This window comes from Triticum aestivum, chromosome 2B, assembly GCF_018294505.1.
Source record: "Triticum aestivum cultivar Chinese Spring chromosome 2B, IWGSC CS RefSeq v2.1, whole genome shotgun sequence".
Lineage (NCBI taxonomy): Eukaryota > Viridiplantae > Streptophyta > Magnoliopsida > Poales > Poaceae > Triticum > Triticum aestivum.
Window position 1 is genome coordinate 307,509,908 of NC_057798.1, and position 27,440 is coordinate 307,537,347.

At 47.3% G+C, this 27,440-nt stretch overlaps 1 long non-coding RNA gene across 23 annotated transcripts; it reads right to left on the bottom strand.

Moving 5' to 3' along the window:
• Positions 1-18,793: 18,793 nt before the first annotated feature.
• Positions 18,794-25,633, bottom strand: LOC123044804 (uncharacterized). Of its 23 annotated transcripts, none has more exons than XR_006420468.1 (12): positions 24,833-25,632; positions 24,509-24,661; positions 24,294-24,407; positions 23,569-23,672; positions 23,396-23,443; positions 22,523-23,157; positions 22,299-22,382; positions 21,576-21,829; positions 20,999-21,065; positions 20,331-20,458; positions 19,538-19,679; positions 18,794-19,120 (listed from the first exon to the last, which is right to left on the bottom strand). It is a non-coding gene; the product is annotated as an uncharacterized lncRNA (long non-coding RNA). The 23 variants fall into 23 exon arrangements; XR_006420473.1 differs by having other exon boundaries at positions 22,523-22,716; positions 22,993-23,157; positions 24,269-24,661; XR_006420464.1 differs by having other exon boundaries at positions 23,396-23,672; positions 24,833-25,633.
• Positions 25,634-27,440: the final 1,807 nt, after the last annotated feature.

Consider the following 27,440-nt stretch of genomic DNA (forward strand, 5'->3'; position numbering starts at 1 on the left):
CTCACGCTTTCGGTTTCGCACAAGTGCCCCCCTACCTGGCATGCCAAAGATGTCGTGGGGGAACCACAACCACCTATGGGGCTACGAGCCCCTTTCTAGTTTGGCGAGGGAATGGAAAATTGCAAAAGAGCGAAGGAGTGTGAGGCAGCACGACAGAGATCACACAGGCAATTTTTACCCAGGTTCAGGCCGCCACGAGGCGTAAAACCCTACTCCTTCTTTGGTGGATTGATGGTGGATGGTGGTGGAAACGCGCAGCGCTCTTGCCCGGCAAGGTTGCCTTGGGGCAAGAACGACTACGTGCGTACGAGTGTACAAGGGTCTGAATCCTTTGTATGGTTGCCATGGGCCTCCTTTTATAGATCAAGGGGTCACCACAGTGGCAAATCAGTCATTACGCACTGATTAGATAGCAAATAGTGATATCATACCTAACTCTGCAGCTGACAGAGCACATTAAATGCGCCGCTCAATGTCACATCATAGCTTGCCCGGCAGGCTCTGCCGAGACGTTTTGCCAGCTTGGCGCCTGCTTGCTTGATACGTCGTAGGACGACTGTCGCTTGTAGGTATTTCCTATAGGAGGTGGCTGCCATGTGGCATATAGCAGCCACTTAGTCACCTTGGAGCTTGACATCTCACTGATCGACGACGTACATTGTTGTGAGGTGGTGCGATGAAGTGGCTTGTCTTCACTTGTCCCGATAGGCCTGCCGGGATGACTTGGGGGGGGGGGGGGGCTCGCTTCCAATGATAACCTCGTCTCCGCCAGGCTCGCCTGACCGGCAGGGGAGGTTTTTCCCTTAGTAGTATGTTGCCCTTCTGGCTAGTTTTAGCCATCTTGATCTTACTTTAATCCTTTGAGGGAGTCGATCCATCTTGGTTTAGTTGATCATGGTGTTGAGAACTTGTCCTCGTGCCTGATAGCTTATCATCCGTGCACAATTCAGGGGGAAACATGCACCCCTGTTTGTGTACCTTGACAAAGAGCTAGGGTTCGAGGGGGAGGGGATTGGAGGACTGTGGAGGAGTGTCGTGGTGGAGTGGTTGGTGAGGTGGTTTTTGCCTCTGTGAGTCCCGGCAGGCCCTGCCGAGATGTCTTGGATGTTCACTTCCGGGGGCGACCCCGCCCTCGCCGAGCTTGTCTGCCTGGCAAGGGAGGTTTTTCTCCTGGTGGTATCTTGCTTCTCTGGCATGACCTCGGTCCTCTTGATCTCCATGTTGGTCCTTCGAAGGTCTTGGTCTCCTGTACTCTAGCGTGGTCTGGTGCCGTAATGTTGTTCCCGTGCCTGTGCACTGTCTGGGCAACATACCTAGGGTTTGTTGCACCGATATAATCCCGAGCCTACCATGATCGCGCTCCCGAGAGTTGTCGGGGTAGGCCCTAATAAGTGCACAGGTAGGGGCGCCAAAGAGGCCGGCCCCTTGAGGTATTTTTTGCTTATTCATTAATCTTGAGCCCGGGCCAGTTTCCGGTTTTCCCGTGCGTCGTGTAAAGCCAATGGTGGTGGAGCCAGTCTTGTAATGGCCCGTGAATGACTTAATGCATGGGGTAGAAACTGCCAATTCACTCTTCCCACCACACCCTTATCCTAAGCCACATATGCTGCATGCGTCGTGCGGGGTAGGTAACGGAGGCGCGTGGAGCGGGAGGGCATTAGGATGAGGGCCCGGTCTTCTTGAATTGGCGGAGGAGGATGGTGGTCGCTCGTAGAGGGAGCAGCTCCCCTCCCTCGGCCTGCCTATAAAAGGAAGGGTAAAGGGAGGGCTGAGCCATCCATCGTTGTGTCCCCTTTCTTCCTCTGTTTTCTGCTTCTCGTTAGCAATGTCGAAGAGAAGGGCCTGGGGCCAGCCCCGGGCTCCTGTTTGAGGAAGGCGTCGTCAGATGTTGGTGCTGGTGCTCGGGGAGTGAGCCTGGTCCAAGTCCAAGGCGAAGGGCTTGTGATCTTTAGAAATCACACTACTGCCCCTTTCCTTGGAACTGGGGTTGATGTTGATGAGGAGGGTGTCTTCCTGCCCGCCAAGGTGAGGTGCGGCGCGCCTCGAACGCTCTGGCCATCTTGGCCGCATGCTGTCTCTTCGGGAGGGGTGCCGGACCGTGAGGCCGACATTTCCCTGGAGAGGTGTTGATGAAGATGAAGCCAGGGAAGACGGAGAAGGTGGGAGGCAGGCTGTCAGGTCGGAGTACGATCGCACCGACGCGTTCGTCTCGTACTGGCGACCTGCTGCCTCGTCTTTCCGTTCTTCAATTCCCCTCCTCCCCGGTACCATCATCACCAGCCTCCTGGTCGCCGGGGAGGGGGGCACTCTCTTGGTGCCTTCGCCTCCTCCAGCTGTCTTCCAGCTGAGCTTTGGTGGATGACTCCACTGTCGCTCGAGCTGGGGCTTCTTTCTGGTCCCGGAGGTGGTTATCAGGGCACCGCCGAGCTGCTCCGTCCACCCTCCTCCTTCGCAGCCTCACCACTCCCGATCTTGTCAAGCTCTGCATCCGGCAGGCCATGACGAGATCAGGATGGGCTCCTGCTTGGGCGCTGCTCCTACTTCCTTTTCTTCACACCGCACTACCTGGGGTAGGAGGAACAGGGAGAGGAGTTTACGGGGCACTTATTTTTTTCAATCTTAAATCTGTAGGCGCTTGCCAAATTTTAATTCAAATAATGTAATCTCTCGAGTCCATGTTTGTGTTCTGTAATTTGTACTTGTATGATCAACATATTAATGAAAAAGATGGGCCTTGCCGGGAACTCATGCATGTGTATGTGCATGCAGAGGTGGGATGTCTCTTTAGTTTAAATAAATGAGTCTTCCCCGGTGGGCTATCCTGCCAGTGCCCTTTTTATTTTGTTGCCGCGGACCGGAGTCAACCGGGCAAAAAATAAAGGGACCGGCCCCCTGCCAACTCCTTTTCATCAAAGGTCACTGCGACCAGCTAGGCCGAAGCAACGTTCGAGCCAAAGGTGGGAGCACCTAAGCTTCGAAGAGCGGCAAGGTTTTCTTATGCAAAAGTTTCAGCTTACAGAGCACTTATGGACAAGAGGTAGAACTTATTTGTTGGGCTTGCTATGGATCGCAATGCTGGTCCATCTCCCCAACTTCTAGAACCCAAGTTCATGATAGGAACCTGCAACTTCATGCAGATGAGAATGATGCAGGATGTGATCCTATCATATGCACATGCAAATGCTCATGAAATGCTTATGCAACGCTCTTGGAATGCTCATGCATGCATGCTATTATAAGGAAGAGGGATTGGTGGAATAGTTCGTTTTATTGAGCCTCATGAGCATATATATAGGAGTACAAGGTCATCTTGGAGTACAAGGCAAGGTGGAATAAATCGTACGCTATCCTATGTTTCCATAATAACAATGATACTCAACATCCCCCCGCAGTCACAACGGTAGTGACGCAGATGGTGAGACTGGAGAAGAATCCAAAGGCAATCCGATCAGGGATCGGAAAACAAAAGAAGAATAATGCCGATCAACCGATCGGCGAGAGAGAAAAAACCCAATCAATAGATCAGGAAAAAGATTCTAGGGCAGCCGATCAACACAATAGGCGGGACGAACCCTAGGTACGAGCGGCGCGGCCCCCGGCGACGGTCATGGAGGCCGATCGCCCCGCAGGCGGCGGCTACGGTTGGATCGATTAGGCTGATACCATGTTATAAGGAAGAGGGATTGGTGGAATAGTTCATTTTATTGCTTGAGCCTCATGGGCATATATATAGGAGTACAAGGTCGTCTTGGAGTACAAGGCAAGGTGGAATAAATCTTACGCTATCCTATGTTTCCATAATAACAATGACACTCAACACATGCAACTTGGTCGCCCCCTCCCCCAGCGCTTCATTTATTTCTCTGTTGCTTAGGGTCATTGGCTGGCTTTGTACAAGGGGTTACATGTAGCTGAGTCAAGGCCTGTACAAAAGGGTGGCTGCCGGGCAGGGCCCGACAGCCGTGCCTTGTGGGTAGAACTTGCGGAGATGCTCAATATTCCATGAGTTTTTCAATTGAATGCCTTCTCCGGTCTCCAAACGGACTGCGCCAGGTCTCGTGACTCGTACTACCCGCTAAGGGACTTCCCACTTCAACGTCAACTTGTTTGTACCCTTGGTGGACTGAACGTGCCTAAGGACAAAGTCACCTTCCTCAAAACACTGGGCATGAACCTTGTGGCTATGATAGCAATGCAGGGCTTGCTGATAGCATGCAGACGTGTAGCAGCCCGGAGACGGTTTTTCTTGAGTAGCACAATGTCGTCACATTGGTGGTGCTCTTGCGCTACTTCATCGTAGGCAAGCCCTCGAGGCGACCCGTAAATGGGTTCCGTGGGGATAACTGCTTCTGCCCTATAGACCAGGGAGAAAGGAGTCTGCCCGGTAGCTCGATTTGGTGTCGTTCTGAGGGACAAAATGACTATATCGGCAGCTCATCCATGCACCACCTGTCGTGCTTCTGCAGCGTATCAAAGGTTCTTGTCTTGCGTCCCTGCAACACTTCAGTGTTCGCCCTCTCAGCTTGTCCATTGCTTCTGGGATGTGCTCCAGAGGCAAATGTGACCTTGCTTTCGAGGGTACGATCATATTGCATGAAGGCGCGACTCATGAACTGGGTGCCGTTGTCGGTAATGATCCTTGCCGGGACTCCAAAACAACACACCAGTTCTTTCAAGAACTTGATAGCTGACTGAGCAGTCACCTTTCTCACGATAGTCACTTCCGGCCACTTTGTAAACTTGTCGATGGCAACAAACAAGAATTCAAAGCCACCGATTGCTTGGGGGAAAGGGCCGAGGATATCAAGCCCCCAGACCAAAAATGGCCATGATAAAGGGATTGTCTGAAGAGCTTGGGCAGGCAGGTGGATGTTCTTGGAATGGAACTGGCAGGCTTCACATTTGGTGACTACCTCAACCGCATCTTGGAGGGCTGTGGGCCAATACAATCCTTGTCGGAATGCTTTCCCAACCAATGCCCTTGATCCAATGTGGGAGTCGCACATGCCTTTGTGTATCTCAGCCAGCAGTTGCGTTCCTTCTTCCCTGTAGAGCACTTCAATTTCACACCATTGGGCCTACTTCCGTACAGAGTGTCATAGACAAACTGATACATACTGGCCCTCCGGGATACTCTTTCAGCTTCGTCTTGGTCACTGGAGACTTCTACAGTTTGGAGGAAGGGGACTATGTGTCTTGCCCAAGTTGGAGCATGGGGCTCGGTAAGGACTAGCGGCACCTCCTCAACCGCGGGGGCACACTCCTCGTCCGCAGGGACCATGGTCCCAGCTAGAGGGTGCGGTCCGAAAAGTTGTGAGACTTGTTTCTGGCAGGGTCCCTGCCATGAGTGGAAGGCTCTACCGGGAGAGGCTTACCGGAGTCCGTTGTTAGGACCCCAATCCTAAGTCACACCGATCTAGCATGTAACACATCATATCACTTTGCGGCCTCACGCACGGTATCCCCACGGGGGCCACCTTACCTGGCCCGGGACCGTTTGCGCCTTTTGGCTCACGTATATGATAGTGTCGCTAGCATCCATATGATAGAGAACCCGGGCTGACATGACTAGTCGTAAACCCAAGGTGGCACTAACTTACAGAGACAGGCATACATGACCCAGCAATGCACGTGTCGTTCATCAATGCATGAACCGAAGTCATAGCAAGCTACAAGGACTTAAAGGAGCAACACATGACATTTCCCCGAAGGGATAGACACAGGAGCAAACAAGGACACATGCCGATCATCCCATGTGTTCCGGAGCAGTAGCAAGCTACCATGGCTCAGTGGAAGCACTAGGAGACATTTCCCCATAAGAGAGACTACCAAGAATAAACAACTAGATTGTCGGATCCCACACATACCAAGCATTTCAAAATCATACACACAATATTCTCGATGTGTGCAAATACAACATGGCATCACAACAAAACTCTATGACTCATAGTATTTATTCAGAAGGCTCCGAAGAGTCATACATAGTAAGAATTACAATCATGGGTCACATGACCCAACATACAGAGCATACAGGCAACAGAAGCATAACATGTCTGAGTACAGACAACATACTATGACTGTTGGTAACTCTTTTGAGGTGGCGCACACGAGTCCACATATTCACCATATCAATACATCACTATGGATCCGCTCCCGTCTCTCTAAGAGAAGGCCATCCATAGGACTCAGGCTTATCTTGCACATTTTAGAGTATCCACTTTCACTTGTTTTTGAACTGCATAAGCAACCCAGTAGTCCTTCACCGCGGACGCGGCTATTCAAAGAGATCACGTTCACCCTGCAGGGGTGTACCTCTTCACACACACTCTCGCCACTTACCGCCATGTACACGTCATGTATCTCGACAACCTTCAAGCGGAAGCCTGACGAGGGTGTCGGCCATTACCTGACTAACCACACAAGTCCCAAGTCCAGGTTTATCGCCTATTTAGGTTCCATCCGCAAGGAGATCCGGCCAGGGTTTCGCTCACTGCCCCAAATGATGAGAGTAGGGTTCCCAAGATCATTGTTCGGGTGTCATCCAAGTACACCGTGCCTTGTACCTGTCGCATCACAGCCCACCCCTAGGGTCAGCGCTGCACATGGCCTCAAGTATACTACAAACACCAGAAACTACTTGCAACTCCTGCACAGAGGACAGAGGGGTTAATAAGTCGAGTGAGCTTGGAGTGCCCGAAGCCCAATGTGTGGTAGTAACTGTATTGGATCACAAACACAGAAATCAATTCCTGAGGACAGTTTCAATGAGACAACCCACCATGTACTCCTACATGGCCTCTCACCACTACCTTTACCAAATCATGTTCACACACTTAACACTCAACAGTAGGAACCACATCCAATTCATCCCTGATGAATCAGACCTGACACAACTCTAAGCATAGCAGGTATGACAAGCAAGCATGAATGAGTAGGCACATCATGGCTCAAACTACTCCTACTCATGCTAGTGGGTTTCAACTATTTACTATGGCAAAGACAGTGTCGGTGTTCTGGGAACGGGGGTCCCCAGACTTGCCTGCCTGCGGCCCATGACGTGGCTCCACCAGTGGCCCAGTACAGCCCGTCTTCGTCAACCAACACTCAAGACCCTCAGTAGGGACCAAGCCTCGCGAGGCGGACGACACAAGGCTTCCTTAGGAGCAGCCTCACCAGGCAGGCTCGCGAGGGGGCGTCGAGATCAAGGCAAGGGGTACCTCGTGAGTTCCCCGTGATGCAAGCCATGACGACCAAGGCCAGGCAGGCACCAGCATGCGCATCATCCTTGTTTCCCCTTTGGTGCTAAGGAGGCAAGCGCAGGCACGGAGTACCGAGGCATCAGGCATTTCCATATTGGTGCAACAAGACCAAGACCAGCAGGACGAAGATCATCGTGGAGCCAAAGACGGCGTCACCACCAGCACCTTTGACAGGCGAAGACCACCTTTAGTCAGAATAGTTTGTACTAGTTGTCACCTTTCAAATTTGCCGTTGTTGGATCCCTTCCCGCTCAACATTTGGGAAGAGGACCAGGGCCCCTATAAATAGGACTAGCCACCATAGTAGAAAGGGAGAAAAAAGGAACTCAGTTCATCCTCGCACCTACCAAGCACAAGAACACCTCTCCTCAGGAGGCTGTTCTTCCCTTGTACTGTTCATCATCAGCCCAAGAGGCAATCCACCACCACCACACTAGAGTACGGTATTACACCATAACGGTGGCCCGAACCAGTATAAATCTTGTGCTCTTGTGTTGTGAGTTCATCGAGCTAAGCTTATGGATCGCGGCGAGGCTGAGGACGAGATTTGGTAGGGGGAAATCTTCATGCGCACCCCAGTGTTCGAACCTAAAGGGTTTTGCCGGAACCCTAAATCCGACATTTGGCGTGCCAGGTAGGGGTGCACCGAAGTCTTCCTTCTGCTGATCTATGTCCCATCACTTCGTCGCATCCAAGGGGTGCGCCGGAACTTTCCTCTCGTCGGCCCACACTCCGCCAACACCGCGCTTTGCCCTCATGGCGGACATCGCGCCTCCGGCCGCGGCGACCAGTGCGAGTGCTGGGGCCAGGGGGCTCCAAGTCTTGGCACCCGCCTTACAGCAGGTGCAGTGGTCGCCCAAGTTCAAGCCAGAGATGCCGCCGCGCTACGATGGCATGGCAGACCCGGTGGTTTTCCTGCTCGCGTACGAGGAGGCCGTCCTTAAGGCCCGGGGCAACAACAAGGTCATGGCCAACTGGCTTCCCATGGCCCTTACTGGCGTCCCGCGCGCCTGGCTACTCAACCTTACCGGGTTCACGGTGGCATCTTGGGAGGAGCTGCGTAGTCTCTTCGCTGCGCGCTTCGCGGCTCCGGCGCCCCCCGCGGTCGCGGCCCTCCTCGGCGGCTCGCAAGCGCCACCCTCAGACCGCCATGCCATGCCATTCTTTTCCCAGATCAGCATCTTCCTCGCGTGGCAAGGAGCTCCCCCGGGTTGGGTGGCGCCCAAGGCCGACCTGACCTTTGACTCGAAAGATCACCACGTCACCACCGCCTGCTCGGGTGCGCTCCTGATTCTCTGCACGCCCACCATCTGCCACGTGGCCGTCTCCAAAACCCTCATCAACGGTGGTGCCGGCCTCAATGTGCTCTCGATGGAGGCCTTCATCCTCCTCCACGTACCGCTGGAGCGGCTCCGTCCCAGCAAGCCCTTCTCAGGCATCAGAGGCGGTTCCTCCAGTCCCCTGGGGCAGATCCGCCTTCCCGTGACCTTCGGCACCCGCGACAACTACCACACGGAGCTGGTCGACTTTGATATTGCTCACATCGGCCTCCCATACAACGCCATCCTCGGATACCCTGCCCTGGCTTAGTTCATGGTAGAAACCCATCCGGCCTACAACCTCATGAAGATGCCCGGAAGCAAGGGCGTCCTCACCATAGCTGGAGATACCAAGGAGGCTCTTATGGAGCTCAAGCTTGCCCTCAAGGCTGCCGCGGCGGCGTAGCCCGCCGACGCGGATGCCTCCAAGGCCAAGGAAGCTGCACCGACCAAAAAGAAGCAGTTATTCACTCAAGATAAGACAGAGACCAAGCAGGTGCCAGTCGAGGAAGACGGGTCCTCGGAGCCACCTTCACCATAGGTGCCGACCTCGACCCCGACCAAGAGAAGGCGTTGATGAAGTTCTTGTGCTCGAACAAGGAGGTGTTCGCATGGGAACCCAAGCAGCTAGTGGGGGTCCCAAGGGGAGTGATTGAGCATCACCTGAAGGTGTGCCGTAATGTACACCCTGTGAAGCAGAAGGCGAGGCGGCAGTCCACGGAGAAGTAGGCCTTCATCATCCAAGAAACCTACAAGCTGGAGGTAGCAGGTGTTATTCGCGAGGTTCGCTACCCCGAATGGCTGGCGAACCTCGTTGTCCTGCCAAAAAAAGGGGGAAAGGAGCGCATGTGCGTCGACTTCACCAACCTCAACAAGGCCTACCCCCAAGATCCATTCCCGCTTCCCCGCATCGACCAGATCGTCGACTCCACCGCTGAGTGCGACCTTCTGTGTTTCCTGGATGCGTTTTCGGGTTATCACCAGATCAAGATGGCGGTAGAAGATGTGGAGAAGACAGCCTTCCTGGCCCCATGTGGGGTGTACTGCTACACTTGCATGTCGTTCAGGTTGCGCAACGCGGGCGTGACCTTCAAACGGTTGATGCACATTGCCTTGGGCCGGAAGCTCGGGAGAAATGCCGAGGCTTACCTCGACGACATTGTGGTGAACTCGGGAGGCAAGGACCTTGATCCAGGAGTTGGAGGAGACCTTCGCGAGCCTCCGCCAGGTAGACCTGCGACTTAACCCGGAGAAGTACGTGTCCGGCGTCCCTTCCGGCAAGCTGCCGGGGTTCCTCGTGTCCCACAGGGGGATCGAGGCCAACCCGGAGAAGGTCAAGGCGATCGATGACATGAGTCCGCCGCAAACCCTCAGAGAAATGCAGAAGCTTGCCGGTCATGTAACCATGTTAGGACGCTTCATCTCCAAGCTAGGGGAGCGTGCCCTACCGTTCTTCAAGCTGATGAAGAAAAAGGGCCCATTTGGGTGGACAGGAGGCCGACCAAGCGTTTCAAGACCTCAAGAAATACCTGACCAACCCTCCCGTGATGGTGGCGCCGCACCCTCTCGAGCCCCTGGTGCTCTACCTTGCCGCCACTCCCTACTTGGCCAGCGCAGCCCTGGTGGCGGCTCAGGAGGAGTGCTAGGCTAAGGCCGCGTCCCGCCCTGCCACGGCCTCAGCCGGGGCGGCACAAGACCAGGAAAGCCTCGTGAGGGCCACGACAATGGCAGCAAGGGACCAAGCTCAGCAGGACGATGCCTCCAGAGCTGAAGAGGCCCCACCAAGCAACCAGGCGCCCGGGGCTCCATTATCTCAGGAGGCGCCTCAAACTCTGGAAGATGCAGGCCACGTCAGCGCACCCACCCTCGTCGAGCATCCGGTGTACTTCATCAGCACGGTGTTGCGGGATGCAAGGGCATGGTACCCCATGCCTCAAAAGCTCTTACTAGCGCTCTTGTTGGCCTCGCGTAAGCTGCAGCACTACTTTCAAGGTCACCCCATCAAGGTCGTCTCAGCCTACCCGTTGGAAAGGGTACTCAGGAGCCCCAACTCCATTGGGAGGGTCGCCGAATGGAACATCGAGCTGCAGGAGTTTTAGTTGTAGTTCAGCACAACCAGGGTCATCAAGGGAGCATCACTTGCTGATTTCGTGGCTGAATGGACGGACGCACCAGAGCTCAAGGTGGGCGAGGATCGGTCTCTCTCCCTAGGAAGTGAGGCACTAGATGGCTGGGTCATGTATTTCGATGGTGCCTTCTCGCAGCAGGGCGCGGGGGCTAGTGCAGTGCTTATGTCACCCACTCAGGACAACCTCTACTATACCGTATAGCTCTGTTTCCAGCAGGGCGAGAAGGTCTCCAACACCATAGCAGAATACGAGGGCCTCATAGCAGGCCTGAAAGCTGCAGCAGCACTGGGAGTGAAGCGCCTCGTCATCAACGGTAATTCACAACTCCTCGTCAACTTCTCCAACAAGGTGTACGAGCCGAAGGACGAGCACATGGAAGCATACCTCGCAGAAGTACGCAAGATGGAGAGGCAGTTCTGGGGGCTGGAGTTGCAGCATGTGCCCCGCGGCACCAACCAAGAGGCTGACGACATCGCCAGGAGGGCATCCAAATGGCTGCCCCAGGAGCCTGGCGTTTTCGAGGAACGACTCTTCAAGCCGTCGACGGCACCACCACTTAAAAGAACGGCACAGCCTCGGGAAGAACTCCCTCAGCCACCTGCCACAGGAGCCCCGGCCTGTGGCCCGATCTCGGGAGCGCGCCTACTCTTGGCGCTGGAGCCTCGGGAGGGATGCTGGACCAAGGAATTCAAGGAATACCTGACGCAAGGGACACTGCCGGAGAAAGAGGAGGACGCGGAGCGCGTGGCCGGGCAGGGAACGACCTACTGCTTCCAAGACGGTGAGTTATACCGAAAGCGGCCGAATGACGTTTCCCTACTTTGCATCTCCAGGGAACAGGGGAAAGAGCTGCTGCCTGACATAAACGGTGGAGATTGCGGACATCACTCATCATCACGGACCCTCGTCGGCAAGGCATTTAGCAGCGGATTCTATTAGCCTACTTCACTCAACAACGCGACCGAGCTGGTGAAGTCCTGCGAGGCCTGCCAATTCCACGCCAAGCAGATCCATTAGCCAGCTCAGGGCCTACAAACCATCCCGCTCTCGTGGCCGTTCGCGGTCTGGGGGTTGGATATCTTCGGCCCATTCCCTCGAGCGCCTGGGGGCTACTGCTACCTCTACGTCGCCATCGACAAGTTCACCAAGTAGGCGGAGGTGGAAGCCGTCCGCACCATCCCAGCCGGCTCCGTGGTCAAGTTCATCAAAGGCCTCATGAGCCGGTTTGGGGTCCCTAACCGCATCATCACCGACAACAGTTCGTAGTTCACTAGCAATCTCTTCAAGATGTATTGTGCTAACCTTGGAACGCAGATCTGCTACGCTTCGGTGGCGCACCCCCGGAGCAACGGCCAGGCCGAACGCGCCAACGCGGAGGTCTTGAGGGGCCTCAAGACCAGGACCTTCAAGAAGAAGCTGGAGGCCTGCGGCAGGGGCTGGCACGACGAGCTCCTGTCCGTGTTGTGGTCCATCCGCATCACCGCCACCAAGCCAACGGGCGAGACCCCGTTCTTCCTCGTCTACGGAGTGGAAGCGGTTCTCCCTCATGAGGTCAGGCATCGCTCCGCACGGGTCCTAGCGTTTGATGAGGCACAGCAGGACGCCATGCGGGGAATGGACCTCGTGCTGGGGGAGGAACGCCGCCGTGAAGCTACGCTACGGGCAGCAAGATACCAGCAGGCGCTGCGGCAGTATCACTGTCGTAGAGGCCGCCCCTGGACGCTCGAGGTGGGTGACCTCATCCTGAGGCGGGTGCTCTCCTGGGAAGGGCTGCATAAGCTCTCACCCATGTGGGAGGGCCCGTTCAAGGTCGTCCATGTCTCCAGGCCTGGCGCCGCGCGCCTGGAGACCCAGGACGGGGTACCCATCCCAAACGCCTGGAACATCCAGCACCTCCGGAAGTTCTACCCCTGAAGAAAGGCCCGGTGCCTGTGAAGAAGGCCCAGTGCCTGTGAAGCTCGCTGCCTGTGACACTCTCACGTAATAATGAGTGGGGTTGTACACACCCCGGAGTCTCAGGAGTGCCGCCCTTGGGCCTCGGGGGCTCCCTCCCACGCCCAGTGGCAGCACTTAGCTCCGCGTTGGTGAGAAGACTTGAAGACTAGACTAGGTGCCGGACGCGGCTTTTCATTTGCTTTCGGTAGTTGGCTCGCTCTTCCTTGATTGAACCTTGATTGAAGTTGCTTCTGTTGTTCCTTGCCAGTTCTGTTCCATCGCCTTCTGCCTCCGTTTTCTGTCTTCAGATCTTTGTTTGACGTGCTCTCTCTCGCATACCTCGCGAGGGGGCTGTACAGGTGCCCTCGTGAGCCTTTTTCTTCTGATTTTCGCGAGGCACTCTCGTTCGAATTCACAGCGGGAGCACCCCTCTCAGTCCGTGCCCTCGGGTACCGCGACACGAAGGGCCGGGCCACGGCCAGCAGCCCTTGCGACCAGGGTTCGGAAAATGATAGTCTCTCAATGAGTTTTTTGCAGCTCCTTGATACGTCTCCAATGTATCTACTTTTCCAAACACTTTTGCCCTTGTTTTGGACTCTAACTTGCATGATTTGAATGAAACTAACCCGGACTGACACTGTTTTCAGCAGAACTGCCATGATGTTGTTTTATGTGTAGAAAAGAAAAGTTCTCAGAATGTCCTGAAAATCCACGGAGGCACTTTTTGGAATTAATAAGAATTTCTGGGCGAAAGAAATATGCCAGGGGGCCTAGGGCCTGTCCACGAGACAGCCCCCCCTGTAGGGCGCACCCCCTATCTTGTGGGCCCCCTGGATCTCCACCGACCTCAACTCCAACTCCATATATTCACGTTCGGGGAGAAAAAATCAGAGAGAAAGTTTCATCGCGTTTTACGACACGGAGCCGCCGCCAAGCCCTAATCTCTCTCGGGAGGGCTGATCTAGAGTCCGTTCGGGGCTCCGAAGAGGGGGATTCATCGCCGTCACCATCATCAACCATCCTCCATCACCAATTTCATGATGCTCACTGCCGTGCGTGAGTAATTCCGTCATAGGCTTGCTGGACGATGATGGGTTGGATGAGATTTACCAGGTAGTCAAGTTAGTTTTGTTAGGGTTTGATCCCTAGTATCCACTATGTTCTAAGATTGATGTTGCTATGACTTTGCTATGCTTAATGCTTGTCACTAGGGCCCGAGTGCCATGATTTGAGATCTGAACCTATTATGTTTTCATGAATATATGTGTGTTCTTGATCCTATCTTGCAAGTCTATAGTCACCTATTATGTGTTATGATCCGACAACCCCGAAGTGACAATAATCGTGATACTTCTCGGTGATGACCGTAGTTTGAGGAGTTCATGTATTCACTATGTGCTAATGCTTTGTTCCGGTTCTCTATTAAAAGGAGGCCTTAATATCCCTTAGTTTCCGCTAGGACCCTACTGCCACAGGAGGGTAGGACAAAAGATGTCATGCAAGTTCTTTTCTATAAGCACGTATGTCTATTTACGGAATACATGCCTACATTACATTGATGAATTGGAGCTAGTTCTGTGTCACCCTATGTTATAACTATTACATGAGGAATTGCATCCGGTATAATTATCCATCACTGGTCTATTGCCTACGAGCTTTTCACATATTGTTCTTCGCTTATTTACTTTTCCGTTGCTACTGTTACAACTACTACAAAACCCCAAAAACTATTATCTTTACTTTTGCTACCGTTACCTTTATTATCATACCACTTTTGCTACTAAATACTTTGCTGCAGATACTAAGTTATCCAGGTGTGGTTGAATTGACAACTCAACTGCTAATACTCAAGAATATTCTTTGGTTACCTTTGTGTCGAATCAATAAATTTGGGTTGAATACTTTACCCTCGAAAGTTGTTGCGATCCCCTACACTTGTGGGTTATCAAGACTAATTTCTGGCGCCGTTGCCGGGGAGCATAGCTCTATTCTCTGAGTCACTTGGGATTTATATATGTTGATCACTATGAAGAACTTGAAAGACGACCGAACTACTATTTTGCCCTCAACTACGAGGGGAGGTAAGGAACTACCATCTAGCTCTGCACTAGATTCTCCTTCCGTTATTAGTAGGCTTGCGACACCTAAACCTGCTACTGCTATGAATTCTGATATGTCGCATGTTATTGATGATCCCACTTCTGCTATGCATGATGAAACTACTTCTGTGCGTGAACCTACTTTGCCATTAGGTGAATTTCTTGATGAACAACTTGCTAGAGTTAGGGGGAATGAAAATATTGAAGATGCTATTATTGATGATAGTGATGATCAAGGTTCTCCCAATGATTATGTATTGCCTGTTGTTCCTAAGGGTTATGTTATGAATGAAGAAGCTGCTGGGAAATCTTTGCTTGCAATGATAGATATGATCTTAAGAAATTATTAGCTAAATGGAAGCAGCAGTCTCTTAATGCTAGAATGAAACGTGACCCTGCTTTTGCTACTTCACCTATTTGTGTTACTGATAAGGATTATGCATTCTCTGTTGATCCTGAAATTATTACTTTAGTTGAATCTGATCCTTTTTATGGCCTTGAATCTAAAACTGTTGTGGCACATCTTACCAAGTTGAATGATATAGCCACCTTATTTACTAATGATGAGAAGTCTCACTATTTTCATATCCTTAAGATATTTCCATTCTCATTAAAGGGTGATGCTAAGACTTGGTATAATTCTCTTCATCCTGGTTGTGTGCGTAGTCCCCAGGATATGATTTATTACTTCTCTGCTAAACATTTCCCTGCTCACAAGAAACAAGCTGCCTTGCGAGAAATATATAATTTTGTGCAAATCAAAGAAGAGAGTCTCCCACAAGCTTGGGGGAGGCTTCTACGGTTACTTAATGCTTTGCCTGATCATCCTCTCAAGAAAAATGAAATACTTGATATCTTTTATAATGGACTAACTGATGCTTCCAAGGACTACTTGGATAGTTGTGTTGGTTGTGTTTTCAGGGAAAGAACAGTCGACGAAGCTGAAATATTATTGAATAATATGTTGACTAATGAAAATAATTGTACTCTTCCTGAGGCAATTCCTGAATCAATTAAGCCAATTCCTGGGCCTATTCCTAAACCCACTCCGAAGAAGAGAGGTGTTTTATTTCTCAGTCCTGAAGATATGCAAGAGGCAAAGAAATCAATGAAAGAAAAAGGTATTGAAGCTGAAGATGTTAAGAGTTTACCTCCTATTGAAGAAATACATGGTCTTAATATACCACCTGTTGAAGAACCATATTGTCTTGATAACCCGACACAGGTAGTAAAGGTAAATTCTCTCTATAGATATGATAAAGTTGAAATCCTCTCTACTAAATTTCATAGCCCATGCTTAGATGAATTTGATGACTTTATGGCTAGACAAGAAAGTTTTAATGCTTATGTTGGTAGAGAGTTAAAGAATAATGCTTTCGAGATAGGACGCGTAAGAGATAATATGGCTAGAGTTAAAGATGAACTCAAACGCATTAGCAAATATGCTTCTATGGTTGCTACACAAGCTGAGCAAGTACTCAAAGCTCAAATGATTTGCTTGATGAATTAAATAATAAAAATGACTTTGCTTTTAGAGTGGCTACTAGAACTTGTAGAATGACTCAGGAACCTTTGTATCCTGAAGGCCACCCTAAGAGAATTGAGTAAGATTCTCAGAGAAATAATTTAGAGGCACCTAGTTCTTCTAAAAAGAAGAAAAAGAAAAATGATAGAACTTTGCATGCTTCTAGTGAACCTACTATAGACACACCTGAGAATCCAAATGATATTTCTATTTCTGATGCTGAAACACAATCAGGTGATGAACATGAACCTAGTGATAATGTTAATGGTAATGTTCATGTTGATGCTCAACCTAGCAAAAACAATGATGTAGAGATTGAACCTGCTGTTAATCTTGATAACCCACAATCAAAGAATCAACGTTATGATAAGAGAGATTTTGTTGCTAGGAAGCACGGTAGAGAAAGAGAACCATGGGTTCAAAAATCCATGCCCTTTCCTCCTAAACCATCCAAGTCAAAGGATGATGAGGATTTTGAGTGCTTTGCTGAAATGATTAGACCTATTTTCTTACATATGCGCTTAACAGATATGCTTAAATTAAATCCTTATGCTAAGTATATGAAGGATATCATTACAAATAAAAGAAAGATACAGAAGCTGAAATTTCCACCATGCTTGCTAATTACACTTTTAAGGGTGGAATACCAAAGAAACTTGGAGATCCAGGTGTGCCAACTATACCATGCTCCATTAAAAGAAACTAGTTGACCTGTTGCGCCAAATGGCGCACAGACCTGCTGAAGACATGTTGTCGATGAAAATAGTTTCATGCTGCAATAACCTTCAATTAAAGCCATGTTCGCGATGAAAATAGTTTCCTTTACTAAGGACAGGCCATGTATGAACAGTCGGTTTAGTTTGTGGTCTGCTAAACCCATATGTGCCTTGAAAAAAACACATGGTTACAGAGCCTCACGTGTTTCAAGTATGAATAAGAACTACAAACTCTTTTTATGCGATTCAAACACATTTCCAGAGTTTTTGTTTCTTAGTACATGTTGTCTAAAGTAACACTTGCCCAGAGAGAGAGAAAAGCATACCCCTCTCTCGTTATGATTATTATTAAAAGGTATTAAATTTGAAATAAACAATTTCATTTACTTGAAGCACTTGAAGAAAGAGAACTTAGACATACTTTTACACAATGCTCATTTAACCTGTAAAGGACTACGCAATGCTCATTTAACCTGTGAAGGACAAAAATATTCCACCATCTCTGAATGATGAACTAAACTAAATAAGAAATATATGCAGTAAATTCATTCAAAGTAGAAAAGGGATCTTACATCAAATAAGGCATTACAACAAACATGGTGTTATCTTAGTAAAAGAAATTACATCATTAGAAGAGAAAAGGGAAGAAAACCAAACATGAGATTGAGATTAATACATCTAGGAGGAGGTCGTAGACATCACTGTGATCATTATGCGGCCTGGGGAGCAAGGATCCATGGTTTTTATATGCCTTGTCCGACTGCTGGAGTAGGTGACATGGAAACATCGTCTCTACCATCTCGATGGCTTAGACCCAGGGAGTCGGGTGTTCATCTCGGCCCTCTTCAGCTTCCATCAATGGATTTTTATAGTCAGGGTTAAAGACTAAGAGGCCCTATGCATGTTCAAATATGCGAGTAGTATATACAATACAAATCAAGAAAAAGAAAAGAGAAGACCACAAACATTACAAAAACACAATTTTGACAAATTATCTCTATTGTAAAATTGAGGAAGTAACTCATTATTCAAGAGAACCCGTTGTGCCAAATGGCGCAGAGACCCGCTAAAGCCATGTTGTCAATGAAAATAGTTTCATTTTGCAAGGACATATGGCCAAAGACCCACCGAATCCATGTGCGTGTTGGAAAGGAAATCCATGGTTTAGTTGATTTAGTTGTAGACAAGTGCATGTGGTAACAAATTTAAACCGGGGCCCTTAATAAAAAACGATGGATGCTTGCTGTCAATAATAAGATGTATAATAACATTACCCGTTGCGCCGGATGGCGCAAAGTCCCATTTCAAACAAAGAGCTATTTGAAAATAATTGACAATTTGGCAATAATAAGGATCTTTTCAATAATGAAAATTGGAAGAAACATAGCCTCAAACTATGTAATAGGGTTTTCAAAATGCAGGCATTCTCTCCATACAATTCTGCTACGAGCTGAAACTTAGAAATCCAGATCACACTTTGTCCTCCATACGTTGTTAGTAAACTCTGCCCTCCCACTCCTCTGAATCCATAGCGTTTTGTCCTTCACAACCCCTTTATATGCTAGATGCACAATAATTACTTTATTTTTTAAAAGGAGCTTAACAAACAATGCCTTGCACAACATTTTTCATCTCTTCAGTGATGGAGCCACTCTCTATAGCCATCTCTTCTTTCTTGAAGGGAACTGGACAAACAATGCCGAACGCCATGTTTATGACATGTTGTTCTACTATAATACAAGTGCAAACATGAAATGAGAAACCAATTGAAGAAACAAGGACTTGTTGGTCTGCTAAAATTTAAGGCAAACTTGAAAAAGAAGGGCAAAACAAGATTGACAAGTACCACATCATGAATAAACATTTACAACAGATATAGAAGTGACAATAAACAAGCTTTTCAAGATTTACAATGAACAGCATGATTTGGCTTCTTGCTCTAAAATAGAAACATCTGCAGCACTAACTTGGGGACAATCCCACCAATTCAATGACAATGGACATATTTTCTACCCTTCACTCCTTTGCGGCTACCAATCCTTCAGTAATCTGAACACAACATCAGTAATGCCAAGGCAAATACCATGATACTCTGTTCATGGTCATCTCCTTATCGAAGAAGTAAATGTAAAACTGGCCTGCAAGATAAAAGCATTTCCCGAATGTACAACCTGGGATCGTCAGTGCTCTTAATATTCGGTTACTGGGAATACTGCAGGATGAAATATAGTGCAAACTCCAGATCTTATAAATTTTAATAATTCAACAACTAAGATTTTGAGCCATGAGATTATATGCCAATAGTTACATTTAAGCTTGTTAGAGCATATATCAATCATAAAAAGATAGAAAGAATAAGCTCCAGGACACAATAAGGGCTTAAACTACTTATTTGAAAACAATGAAACAACTCATTAAATCTAACTAATTTTAAATGATCCAGTTTTAAGGATTAATATAGTACAACTAAGAGAAGGCTATAAAATCATCAATCAAGAAGATTCTACTGTATAAACTTGACAATTAGAGACAATTGTCACTGCTCCGTCACATACCATGGTCGACATGAGCAATGACAGACATGTTATCGATATTTTTTATCCATAATTCCGTGGAGCTCCTCCGTTCTAAACTTCACCATCTTGACTGCTTTTGAATGTCAACCGAGAATACCATTCCTTCTCTAATAATAGCAAGCTATCAAAACCAAGCAATAATATAGTGTGAATAACTGAACATGGAAAGCGACAGTAATATATTAACGATCCTTTAAAGTAATTAAGACCACAATTGTCTACTCAAAGCTCAAAAGCGCACTTAATAATGGTGTACAACAATTAGTTTTATACACCGCCACCAAAATATTTTAACCAACACTTCCAACAATAGCCCCGGTGAAGTGAAATATATAATTAATATGGTCAATCGAGCATATTATAGTTAATGTATTAGAACTAATAATAGTTCGCTGAGAAGGCAACCGTAAAGCAAGAACAACCAATGTTAAGAGCACTGACGATCACAGTAATAAGAAAAAGTATCACATGGCAATAACAAAGTAACCTAATCCATTATGAAGAGGATGCAGATGGAAAGAAACATAATCCAAAAAATAAGATTAATATAGACAAGCCTCCAAAATTGATACTACTATTGACACACCTCCAACACTAAGACTATAGACATGACACCTCCAAAATTGATACTACTATTGACACACCTCCAACACTAAGACTATAGACATGACACACCTCCAACACTAAGAGAAGGCTATAAAATCATCAATCAAGAAGATTCTACCGTATAAACTTGACAATTAGAGACAACTGTCACTGCTCCGTCACATACCATGGTCGACATGAGCAATGACAGACATGTTATGGATATTTTTTATCCATAATTCCGCGGAGCTCCTCCATTCTAAACTTCACCATCTTGACTGCTTTTGAATGTCAGCCGAGAATACCATTCCTTCTCTAATAACAGCAAGTTATCAGGATCAAGCAATAATATAGTGTGAATAACTGAACATGGAAAGCGACAGTAATATATTAACGATCCTTTAAAGTAATTAAGACCACAATTGTCTACTCAAAGCTCAAAAGCGCACTTAATAATGGTGTACAACAATTAGTTTTATACACCGCCACCAAAATATTTTAACCAACACTTCCACCAATAGCCCCGGTGAAGTGAAATATATAATTAATATGGTCAATCGAGCATATTATAGTTAATGTATTAGAACTAATAATAGTGCGCTGAGAAGGCAGTCGTAAAGCAAGAACAACCAATGTTAAGAGCACTGACGATCACAGTAATAAGAAAAAGTATCACATGGAAATAACAAAGTAACCTAATCCATTATGAAGAGGATGCAGATGGAAAGAAACATAATCCAAAAAATAAGATTAATATAGACAAGCCTCCAAAATTGATACTACTATTGACACACCTCCAACACTAAGACTATAGACATGCTTGCGAAAGTAAGACTAATGGAACACGAAGTATACCTCCTGCCATTTCTTCCATCTAATTCCTTTTGATTCTACGGGAAAAGGTTGCAACATGAGGAATAGCCTGTAGAAATAGATAGATCGAATGATGTACAAGTCGAAAAATGTTACTGCTAGCCATAGTGCATACAATCTATCTCTTACTGTACTTTTTGCAACGTGCTACGACTCAGAGTACATACATGACATATCCTGGTAATTCTACAATGGTTACTATCAACTGAAATGAGTTGTACAAATTTTGACTGGTAAATCAATTCAGTTTACGTGTAACTAATAAAATTTTACAGGGAAATGTTGTAATGATATCATGGTGGCGCAAGCATAGAAGTTGTTACAGAGTGGAAAGAACAGTCTAGATTTTCAGTACTGAATATGGCCTTCTAGCATTGCAAAAAGCTACAGTTGAGCCTCTCGCATGCTAATTAACTATGTTGAAGCCGGTGATAAAAAAATTGCACATGAAAAACAATGGAATGTTCAGGGAGCAAGTAGAAAACCTACACTTACACACAAATTTGATACTGAAGTGCAGGGGCTAAAGATAAAGATGGTTGTAGTACATGATACTTACAAATGGAATTACTGCAGTCCAAGGAATAATCGCCACCACAAAAGGCGAGAAAATAGAAGCTTCAGCTAGCAATGAGTCATAATATGATAGTAGATAGCTCCAAGAAGAAATAGATTATATGTCCTTTGAGCCGCCACTAAGTTGTGAGTTGCTGTCTAGCAGCCACAACTTCCCTTTGAACCGCCATAGCCACTGTTTCCACATGTGTAGGTTGCTGCTGCCAACAACTCTTACTTATCTGCACCCTCCTAGTTCTGAAATTAAAGGAATGAAGCACACATTTTAAAGATTTAAGAGAATAGTAAACAACTACGGGTTTCAAAGGTGTGGTGAATTTAACTTGCAAATCTACATATGTAGACATCATTGTTTGTTATGCAAAACAACCTATAATGTAAAGGATGGCGATGCCAAAATAACTAAGATACATACTCTTATATTACACGCTTTCAAACCGCCAAAATAACTAAGATACATACTCTTATAATACACACTTTCAAACATGACTGTCGCTGCTTTCGCGCCACATGTATTTATATGGGAAAACATGCTGATTTGTCTAATGTAGTACGTACTTTGCAATAAAAATGATTATTATCCTTGTAGCAATACTGATAATCAAAGAAAAGTATAGAATTGAAAGCCATATCCTGAAGGGGTGTATACTAAAGCAAAATTTACCAATCAATGGATAGTGACTAATATTATATCATTAGGTGATACCTTAAGTTCCCCTATGAAAATGTTCTCAATCTCAACATTGTATTACGCAATGAACGCCCAGATAGATTTGATGAAGCTTCGATTCTGTACTGGGATAGAGATGGAATATATTTATCTTGCTCAAATATAAATCCAGAAAGTTAGAAAAATTAATAGAAGGACTGCACAAAAATACTAAAGAACCAATACAGCTGATAAGTGCCTTTTCTCCATATATGATATACCTGAGCATGTAACCTATTTTTCTACAAGATCTCTTTGCCTTTCTAATGGTAATTTCAAGATTCAAATATCAGAGATCGTGCTCGCAGATTTGGTGTAGACTGTAGAAAGTGTGATATGACCAGAATATCAACTGGCATGCTTAATATTGGGGCTGATATGACCAGAATATCAGTTGGTATGCTCAATACTGGGGCTGATATGACCAAAATATCAGACCATACTTGATATAAGCAGACAGCCAACACTTTATGCGCATCCACATATACTTGCAAAAAAGAGAGAAAGTTAATTGCTCCTTTACTATTTGTATGCATCCATAGTTCCACACATACAATCATTAGAAAAACAGAGAACACTAATTACTCCTCTAGCTTCTCTAGAACATAAGAAACAACAGCTAAAATTTGATCCAGTGGAACCTAACACCAGCCCCAACATAAAGGAATATAAACAAAGGAAGGGAAGACACCTTTGTATCATCTAGTGATCTGGATATGTAGTAGCCCCAACATTAAGGAATACCCAAAGATAAACGACAACTTGGGCAGCAGCATCCTGCACTACGGTTGTGGTCATGAGGAGATCATAGAGATAAAACGACTTGTCAAGCTTTCCACCCATACTTGACAAGCACCTAAAAGATGGAGTTCACATCAGCCATAAATCACAAGTTCGAAGCAAAGAAGGACAATTCCTACAAAACAAGCTAGTGTTTTCAAATTAAGTTTGGTAGTGCACGAAACTTCTTAAATCATCATGAAATAAGCATCGAAATATTGCTCACTTCAAGATGCTGCAAGTAAAGAACTATAGTTTTGAATATGATGACAACACAACAGAACTTCAATTAAAGATAATTATGCAAAGCACACCTCCACGTGATTGGCTCGGTGAGCGCTTTTCGGGTGGGCAGAAAACAACTTTGTGATGACAACACATACACATGACAAATGGGTGGCTTGTTAGGAAGTAGGGACACTTTGAATACATTAAAAAATTCAAATCAAGCGCTTGAAAGGCCAAATAATGGTGCAAGGCAACTCACTGTATATCATCAGTTCTTCAAATAATAGATCTATAGAGCAGCGAAAAAATCCGGAACCACAGCTCCTAATAACGCTAATATGCCATATACAACCATGGAAAAACCTGTAGTAGTAGAAATACCGTCATATATTGTCTGTTTAGAGAAACCTACTCGAGGGTGGTAATCTCTAGCAGTTAATTACCTATAGTACTCGCATCGATATCCATGAGCCAAAAAGGTGGAGAGATAAATTAATTTTAGTGGGGACTAATTGGCAAGATGATGTATTTGCCATACGTACAACAACTACATACACTTGCATGGATCGTATGTCGTCCCAACTTGAAACGAATGCCCATGCCAGGCGCCAGATCAAGCAAAGGAATAAAAGACTCCTCTATAAAGAGGAAAGGAACTCCAGGACAAATTTATTCCTTCTCGACGAGGAAAGATCAAGGTACCAAAAAAACAAGAAAGCCAACAAAAAAACTTCTAGGAATATAGCTAGATCCGAGAGCATCTCCTGGGCAGTAACAAACAAAAATCCACTTTGCAGAAACTTAGCTGAGGCACCCAACAAACTTTCAAAGACAACAACATTTCTACATGGAAGCCTAGCTAGATCTCGGCATCTGCTGAACTGAAAGAAAAAAATCCCCTTTATAGGAACCTAGCTAGACATGAACATCTCCTTGACAAGAAGGGTGAAGAAGCTTACCCAACAGAAGAGCCAGAGCACAAACCTGGCACAATCACCACGCATCCTTGGATCCACCGCTAGCATGCTCATTTTCGTCAGGATCTCCTATTTCCCTCCAAATCTGTCCGTGGCTGAGCACCATGGAAGGACAAGCCCCCTGCATACATAGATAAGGTGAACATCAGCAAGGGTGATGTTCTCCAAAACAAAGATGAACACCATGTATGAAAGAGAAAATGAATGCATCAAAAGGCACACCCCTTCACTGGAGATGAATCAATCAAGATGAGCAGAAGCAATGCAACTCATCACCACACAGAAGTTTCATATTTCAAAAGGACTTGCATATGCAACTTAGCAAACTCCGACTGGCTGCCATCGAGTTGCCCTAAGCCCTAATCCTTTGAAGACCTGAGAACAATCACATAGAACAAGAGGTTAAAAGCCAATGGCAAAAAGGAGTTGATCTTCCTTAGCTTTGGGCTGGTGCTACTGCCACTCTCCTGCTACTGACTCTTCCTTGGATGATTTTTTGAACAGTCATTGGAAGTTTTGGGGAAAAATTGAGAGTCGGAAGCTCACATTTTTATTGAGGTAGTGGTGGAGGAGGGTGTCAGGGAAGCCTCGGAGGCCAAAGTTGGCCGGCATCGTATTTCAGATCGCGCACGTGCCATCCTTGGCGACGAGCAAAGGTGCCACTGACGCCTTAACCAACTCGCCCCATCGCTGAGCGTTCGGCGGCGACTCGCCGTCATGCCGCAGGCGCCCAAATCATTGTCGTACGCCGATGCCTGGCTTCCTTTCGTTGCGCTCACCGATGCTCGCCGTCCCCCAGCCGGCGAGCCTTCCCCAACCGCAACCATGCCCACATCTGCCGCTCCTTCAAACCCTGCTACTTCCGCCAGCAGCAGGTAGAACCCTAGCCGCCTCCCCATCTGCCGCCCCGCCCATCCCGCTCGCCCCCTTCCCACTCGCCCATTCCTTCCCGTCTCCCCCCCTCCCCAGCGCGCCGCGAGCCCCTCCCTCCTCTTCGCGTTCCGGGCGGCCATGGATGACTCCATGAGCGGGACCACAGCCATTGCGGCGCTCGTGGCCGGCGGCGCACCTTCACGGGGCTCGGGACGTCCACGGCGGCGCAGGCTGTGCACCGAGAGGCGGGGCCGGGAGCATCTCCGCCCCGCTGCTCCTCTCGCGCTGCGGCCGACGTAGAGATCAGGAAGGAGAGAGGAGGAGACGAGTGGGTGTGGCGATGGCAGGGATCCAGGAAGGAGGAGGGAGGAGGAAGAGAGGAATGGGGTGTGGCAGCTGTGAGAGGGAGGAGGGAGGAGTGCGTGGCTGTGGATGGGGAGCTAGGGTTAGTGCGGCCGTGCCCAATGGGCTCCTTGCTCCAGCCCTAGGCAAGCCACGGGACGCGCGACGTGGGGCGTGCGAGGAAAGGCTCACCCGGCCGAAAATGACCCAGCCGTTTCCATCCAAGTGGCCACAGCGCCGGCCCACACGTCATCCCTCGCCACAATCCACCGATCGGTAAAAACGAGCACGCTGAATTCCAGCGACGATCGAACGGCCAATGCGCGAAAAAAGACCTGGTCAACGCCCATCGAACGGCCAATGAAGGATGCCATCGGGGGAGCCTTGTGAGAGCGAGTTGGCTAGCCTGTTTTTTGTTTTAAATTATGTTAGAACTGCTTTATGTGATCTTTGAGCCGGTGTTAGTGTTATGCCTCTCTCTTTATATCGTAGACTTGAATTAAATAAGTTGACACCTACTGAAATATCTTTGCAAATGGCTGATAAGTCAACTGCTATACCTGTCGGTATTTGTGAGGATGTGCCAGTTGTAGCTGCAAATGTTACTATCTTAACGGACTTTGTTATTCTTGATATTCCTGAGGACGATAGTATGTCTATTATCCTTGGTAGACCTTTTCTTAATACTGCAGGGGCTGTTATTGACTGCAACAAAGGCAATGTCACTTTTCATGTTAATGGTAATGAGCATATGGTACACTTTCCGAGGAAACAATCTCAAGTTCATAGCATCAATTCTATTGGAAAAGTTCCAACTATTATTATTGGAGGTTTTGAATTTCCTCTCCGTACTATCAAGAAAAAATATGATATTCTTATTGTTGGGGATTTTCATATCCCCGTTGAGGTAACTTAGTGTTATTCAAAGTTTCTCCGGTTCTGTGTTATTCGGAATGAGTTTGTTAACAAGACTTGATCAACCTTGTTAGTGGATTCATTTTGATGATCATGAGATGGATGAAACTAGAAAGCACAACCTTCTATACCCTCTTTTTACTTTCTTTTATTTAGAATAAATAAAGCAAAAATAGTATTATCTGCCTGTTTTCTGAATTATCCGTGCATTGAAAAATATCCCGAAAATAAAAGTGCTCCAAATGCCCTGCAAATTTAGTATGATTTTTTATGGAATATTTGAGGATTTTAGGCACTGAAATCACTGCAGGAGGGGCAAGCACCACGCCCCGAGAGTGGAGGGCGCGCCGCCCCCCTATGGGGCGCGCCCCCCTGTCTCGTGGGCCCCTGGTGGCCCCCCTCCACTTATGCCAGCACCGACACACTTCATCTTCTACCCAAAAAAATCCCCATCCAGCTCAAGCACGAGTTCTGGCTCGTTTTGCTGCGATTTTCGATCTCCTTGCTCAAAGCTCCATTCACAAAACTGCTTTGGGAGATTGTTGCTTGGTATGTGACTCCTCCATTGGTCCAATTAGTTTTTGTTCTAGTGATTTATTCATTGCAAATTTTTGCTGCATAGGTGACCATGTTCTTGAGCTTGCATGTTAAATTTTTGAGGTCCCAAGCAATTCTAATGCATGATATAGGCTCTAGGCACTTGTAGGAGTAGTTGCTATCAATCTTGTTTAGTTTTATTCACTTTTATTTTGAAGTTACTAAAATTTTAGAAATTTTCAGAAAATGTTAAGGAAACTTTTGTGGGGCTCTTCTAGCCAAGGCCCTCCGGAAAAGCAAGCCAAGAGAAGGAAAAAGCCAAGTATAATCTTCCTCGCTTAGCGGAAGTGCGGTCGTGTGAATGGCCATGCAATGATTTCTTGAAAGAAGCTGGAATTCATGAAGTTTTTTATTCTTTGATCGAGACTGCAGGCCTCACCAGTTTCATCAACGACTGAATCGATCAGTATCTCTTACTCACCAATAC